Consider the following 6,991-nt stretch of genomic DNA (forward strand, 5'->3'; position numbering starts at 1 on the left):
TTGTTTCTAGATTTTTTGATGATGGCCATTCTGACCGGTGTGAGATGGTATCGCATTGTAGTTTTGATTTGCATTTCTCTAATGATTTGTGATGTTGAGCATCCTTGTTTGTTTTGTTAGTTTTTGTTTTGTTGTGTTTGTTGGCAATCTGTATATCTTCTTTGGAGAAATGTCTGTTTAGGTCTTCTGCCCATTTTTGGATTGGGTTGTTTGGTTTTTTCATATTGAGCTACATGAGCTGCTTCTATATTTTGGAGATTAATCCTTTGTCCATTGATTCGTTTGCAAATATCTTCTCCCATTCTGAGGGTCGTCTTTTCGTCTTGTTTATGGTTTCCTTTGCTGTGCAAAAGCTTTTATGTTTCATTAGGTCCCACTTGTTTATTTTTGTTTTTATTTCCCTTATTCTAGGAGGTGGGTCAGAAAGGATCTTGCTGTGATTTATGTCATAGAGAGTTCTGCCTGTGTTTTCCTCTAAGAGTTTGATAGTTTCCGGCCTTACATTTAGGTCTTTAATCCATTTTGAGTTTACTTTTGTGTATGATGTTAGGGAGTGATCTAATCTCATACTTTTACATGTACCTGTCCAGTTTTCCCAGCAACACTTATTGAAGGGGCTGTCCTTTCTCCACTGTACATTCCTGCCTCCTTTATCAAAGATAAGGTGACCATATGTGCGTGGGTTTATCTCTGGGCTTTCTATCCTGTTCCATTGATCTGTATTTCTGTAGTTTTAATTTACATTTCCTTAATGGCTGATACTGAACATCTTTTCGTGTGCTTATTTGCCATCCGTATATCCTCTTCAGTGAAATATCTGTGCAAGTCTTTTGCCCATTTTCTAATTGGATTGCTTGTTTTTTTATTGTCAAATTTGGGGGATTCTTTACATATGCTAATTTTGAGGGTGCTTTATGTAGTCTAGGTGCTAGTCATTTGTCAAAAGTGGTTTAGAGGTATATTCTCCCAGTCTATAGCTTGTCTTTTCATCCTCTTCACATAGATTTCACAGAGCAAAAGTTTTTACTTTGGGCAAGGTTGAAATTATCAATTTTTCCTTTTATGGATTGTGCTTTTGGTGTCAAGTAAGAATTCTTCACCTAACCTTAAGTTTTGAGGATTATTTTCTCTGTTTTTTTCCCTAAAATTGTGCAGTATGTTTTACAATCTAATCAGTTACCAACTTGAGTTAATTTTTGTATATGATATCCAATTGCTCCAGCAGCACTCTTTGAAAAGGCTATCCCTCCTCCTTTCAACTGCTTTTGCACCTTTGTCAAAAATCATTTGGTTATATTTGTGTGAGTCTATTTCTGGATTCTCTATTCTGTTCTATTGATCTTTCTATGTGTCTCTCTTTCCACCAGTATCACACTGTCTTAATTACTGTAGCTATATAGTAAGTCTTAACATCGATTAAAGTGATTCTTCCCACTTTATTCTTCTTTAACAAAATTGTTTTAGCCGCTGTAGTTCCTTTGCCTTTCTCTATAAATTTTGGAATAAGTATGAAAAAATACTACAAAAAAAAACTTGCTGAGATTTTGATAGAAATTGCATGAAATTTGTAAACCTATTTAGGTCTTCTTTGATTTCTTTCACCAATATATTTTAATTTTCAGCATACAGATCCTGACCAGGTTTCATACATAGTAGATAGTAATTGTAAATGGTACTGTCACGCCCTAAATTTTGGCTTCCATGTGTTCATTGCTAATATATAAAAATGCAGTTGCCTTTTTTGTGTTGATCTTGTATCTTTTGAGCTTGCTGAACTCACTTATTAGTTCTAGGAGTGTTTTTGTAGATTGCTTGGGATTTTCTACATAGCCAATCATACCATTAGCAAATAGGGAAATTTTTTCTTTCTTTCTTTCTTCCTTTCTCTTTTCTTTCTTTCCTTCTTTCTATCTGTATGCTTTTTATTTCTTTTTCTTGCTTAACTGCACTTGCACTTAACTGCACTTCCAGTGTTATGTTGAATAAGAATGATGAATGTATATCCTTGTCTTGTTCCTGATCTTAGAGAGAAATCATTTAGTTTTTCTCCGTTAAGTATAATGCTAGCTGTAGGGTTTTTATGTTTTTTTATGAGATGCTCTTTACGAGGTTGAGAAAATTCTACTCTATTCCTAGTGTACTGAGAGGTAATTTTCTCTTTTTAAATCATGATTTGGTGTTGGATTTTGTCAAATGCTTTTTCTGCATTAACTGATATTGTCATATGTTTTTTCTTCTTTAGTCTGCTGATATGGTAAATTACATTGATTGAATTTTGAATGATGAACCAACCTTGCTTACCTGGAATAAGTCTCACTTGGTCATGGTGTATTATATTTTTAATATATTATTGGATTGGATTTGTTAAATTTTTGTTTAGAAATTTTGCAACTAAGTTCAGGAGAGATATTGGTCTGCAGTTTTCTTCTTGTGTGTGTTGTCCTTGTCTGGTTTTAGGATCATGGTAGTACTTGGGAGGTATTTCCTCCTCTTATTTTCTGGAAGACACTGTGTAAAATTGCTGTTAATTCTTCTTTGAATATTTCATAAAGTTGTTCAGTGAAAAAAATCTGGCTCTAGAGATTTCTTTACCAGGAGCTCTTTAATTAATCAAATGCAATCTCTTTAGTGGTTATAGGACTATTAAGATTATCTATTTCATCTTGGTCAAGTTTTGGTAGCTTTGGGTTTTGAGGAATTAGTCCTTTTCTTCTACATTGAATTCATGAGCATGAAGTTCGTAGTATTCCCTTATTATCCCTTTAATAGCTTCAGAATCAGTAGTGATAGCCCCTGTTTCATTCCTGATATTGGTAATTTATGTTTTCTCTCATTTTATTTGTGTCAGTCTTGCTAGAGGTTTGTCAATTTTATTGATTTTTTTCTGAAGAACTAGCTTTTTGTTTCATTGATTTTCTCCATTGTTTTTCCATTTTCAATTTCATTGATTTCTTCTCTTAACTTTATTATTTCCTTCTTTTGCTTGGTTTGGGTTTATTTTGCTCTACTTTTTCTTGGTTCTTGAGGTAAGAATAGACTATTGGTTTGAAACCTTCCCTCTTTTTCTAATGCAAGCATTTAGTGTTATAAATTTCCCTCTTGGCTTTAGCTACACTCCACAAATTTTTATTTTTTATATAAATTTATTTATTTATTTTATGGCTGTGTTGGGTCTTCGTTGCTGCACGCAGGCTTTCTCCAGTTGCGGCAAGTGGGGGCTACTCTTCGTTGCGGTGCATGGGCTTCTCATTGTGGTGGCTTCTCTTGTTGTGGAGCATGGGCTCTAGGCACACGGGCTTCAGTAGTTGTGGCATGCAGGCTCAGTAGTTGCGGTGCATGGGCTAATATGTCATATTCTCATTTTCATTCAGCTCAATACGTCTTTTAAAATTTTCCTTTGAGACTTCCTTTTTGACCCATAGATTATTTAGAAGTACGTTGTTTAGTTTCTATGTGTTTGGAGATTTTCTGTTATCTTTGTTATTGATTTCTAGATTGATTCCATTGTAGCTGGAGAACATACTCTGTATGATTTTGGTTCTTTCACATTTATTAAGATTTGTTTTATGACCCAGGATATGGCCTATCTTGGTCAATGTTCTGTGAGTACTTGAAAAGAATATGTATTCTTCTGCTGTTGGATGGTGTTCTATAAATGTCAATTAGATTCTCTTGGTCGATAGTGTTGTTGAGTTAGTCTATATCTTTGCTGAATTTGCCTAGTTGTTCTATCAGTTGCTGAGAGAGCGTGTTAAACTCTGCAACTCTAGTTGCAGATCTGTCTCTTGCATTGCAGAGCTCCCAGTTTTTGCTTCATGTATTTTGAAGCTTTGTTGTCAGTGCATACACATTTAGGATTGCTATGTCTTCTTGGTGGATTGATCCATTTAACATAACGTAGTGTCTCTCTTTGTCCCTAGTAATTTTCTTTGCCCTGAAGTCTACTTTATATGATATTAATATAGCCACTTCTGCTTTTTAAAAAATTAATGTTGGGAATTCCCTGGCAGTCCAGTGGTTAGGACTTCATGTTCTCACTGCCGAGTGTCCGGGTTCAATCCCTGGGTGGGGAGCTAAGATCCCACAAGCCGTGCAGCCAAAAAAAATTAATGTTTGCATGATATATCTTGTTTTTCATCCTTTTACTTTTTTTTTTTTTTTTTTTTGGGGACATCCTTTTACTTTCAACCTACATATGTTGCTATGTTTCTTCTAGACAGCATATAGTTGGGTTGTGGGGTTGTGTGGTTTTCCACTCTACTTTTCTCTTTCTCTTAATTGGTATATTTAGTCTACTTACATTTAAGTGATTATTAGTATGTCAGGGCTTAAGTCAGACATTTTGTTTTCCGTGTCTCATTCTTTAGTTTATTCAAGTAATTTATTTATTAAACTGAAGTGTAGTTGACTTACAATATCTTTTGTTTATTTTTGCTTGCATTCCTGTGAGTTACTTGAACATATTTTAGAGTTCTATTTGGATTTACTTATAATGATTCTGAATATGTATAGTGTTTTGTATAGTTTTCTTAGTACTTGCTCTAGGTAGTATCATAAACACACATAACTTATCATAGCTTACTGCTGTTTTAGTGGGTTCAGATTGACTAAGTTCTATTGATCTGTCTTCAAGGTCACTGTTTCTATCATCTGTCATTTCCACTCCATTATTGAGTCTATCCAGTGAGTTTTTATGATGGCTGCTTTAAAATCCTTGTCAGGTAATGCCAACATCTGATTCATCTTGGTATTGGTGTCAGTTGATTGTCTTTTCTCATTCGAATTGTGGTTTTCCTGCCTTTTGCTATGATGAGTGACTTTCGATTGTATCCTGAACATTTTGGTTATGTTAGGAGACTCTTGATCCCATTTCAATCTTCTATTTTAGTAGGCAGTTACCTGTTTAGGTTTAGTATGTATGTTTTACTCTACTTCTGTGGGTTGTAGTTCAAGTGACAGTTTAGTTTTCCAAGCCCTTGCAATGCTATTTTTGTCTGCTTCATTCTTCTGTTGTCTGTGGGGCTCCTGCTCCATCCTTGCTGGTGCTATCTGCAGTGGCAGAAGGCACTTCCCTGAGCTGCTTGCTTTTGCTGGGTGATCTTCTGAGGGAAGAGGAAGTTGCTGAAGCCACTGTACCTGCGTCTCCTTATGCCACTGATTCAGTGGAGGGTAGGAAGATACAGGGCTACTGCTACCACTGCATGCAAATCAGGCTTCCTGCTGGTTTCCCAGTTCTGGAGTGGGGACTGAGACAGTCCAAAGCTTTGCTGCTGCAAGCAGATCAGACCACCACCTGGAGCTCTGGTTGTGGAGCAGAGCTTAGGTCCCCCAACTAGGTCTCTGTTGGGCTTCTCCTTTCCCAATTCCTGTGTGTGTGTGTGTGTGTGTGTGTGTGTGTGTTTGTAGGGGGGGTTGCTGTTGGTGGTTTGCCATTGCAGGCCTCTTTGGCACCCAGTATGTGGAAGATTAAAAAAACAACTGAGGAAACTCACCATGTTGTCATTCCTCAAGTCCTGAAGTTTCTAGCCTGCTTTCCTGCTTTCAGAGCCTTTTTGTCATTGTCTGTTGAATAATTTCTAGCATGTACAGTTCTATTTGAAGAAGAGGAACAGAGAAAAGTGAGTCTACATCATCTTGCTCTGGAACCAGAAGTCCCCTAGTGTAGTTTTAAAATACATTTCTTTTAGTATGAGTGAATTTGAGCATCTTTTGATAAGTTTTAAAGTCATTTTAATTTCTTTTTCTGTATTTCACTTTGCTATTATTTGCTATTATTTGCTCATTTTTATATTGGGTTGAAGGTCTTTGACATCTTGCTTTGTAAGAGCTGTTTTCATATTCATTATGAGTTGCATATATTTTCTCAAGCCTATCACTTATTTTTTGATTTTAACTTTTTTTTGTTTCTTTTTTTTTTGCCATAAACTTTTTTCTTTCGATGTAGGGTTTTGTGTCATTCTTGGAAAGGTCTCCTCATATCAAGATTTTCTTTTTAAATCCTCTCATATTTTCTTCTAGTACTTTTATGGTTTCATTTTTAAAAAAAAAAATATTTATTTATTTGGCCATGCCGGGTCTTAGTTGTAGCACGCGGGATCTTCATTGCCGTGTGTGGGGTCTTCCCTGTGGCATGCAAGATCATTTTTTTAGTTGCAGCATGAAGGATCTTTTAGTTGCGGCAACTGGAATCTTTAGTTGTGGCATGCATTATCTTTAGTGGCTGGCATGTAAACCCTTAGCTGTGGAATGTGAGATCTAGTTCCCTGACCAGGGATCGAGCCCGGGCCCCCTGCATTGGGAGCGTGGAGTCTTAGCCACTGGACCACCAGGGAAGTCCCTCATTTTTTATTTTAAAATCTTTGGTCCATCCGGAAATAATTTTGGTGTCCAGTATGAGCTAGTGTATCCAGTCATCCCAAAGCATTTATTGAATAGTTCCTCATTTCCTCTCTACTTTGAAATGCTAACTTAAAAATTGTGGTAAAAAAACACATAAAGGATTGACCATCTTAACCTTTTTTTTTTTTGGCTGCACTGTGCAGCTTGCTGGATCTTAGTTCCCTGACTGGGGATCAAACCCGGGCCCACAGCAATGAAAGTGCCAAGTCTTAACCACTGGACCGCCAGGGAATTCCCATCTTAACCACTTTTAAGTGTGTAGTTCAGTAGTGTTATCACATTGTTGTGCAACAGAGTTCTAGAACTTTTTTATCTTACAAAAGTGAACCTCTAGGGACTTCCCTGATGGTGCAGTGGTTAAGAATCCACCTGCCAATGCAGGGGACACAGGTTTGAGCCCTGGCCCAGGAAGGTCCCACATGACACGGAGCAACTGAGCCCGTGCGCCACAACTACTGGGCCCATACGCCTAGATCCCGTGCTCCGCAACGAGAGAAGCCACTGCAATGAAAAGGCCATGCACCGCAATGAAGAGTAGCCCCTGCTCGCCACAACTAGAGAAAGCCCTTGCGCAGCAACAAAGACCCAACAC

The sequence above is a fragment of the Neophocaena asiaeorientalis genome, unplaced genomic scaffold (genome assembly GCF_003031525.2).
Source record: "Neophocaena asiaeorientalis asiaeorientalis breed wild unplaced genomic scaffold, Neophocaena_asiaeorientalis_V1.1 scaffold333, whole genome shotgun sequence".
In the NCBI taxonomy this organism is placed as follows: domain Eukaryota; kingdom Metazoa; phylum Chordata; class Mammalia; order Artiodactyla; family Phocoenidae; genus Neophocaena; species Neophocaena asiaeorientalis.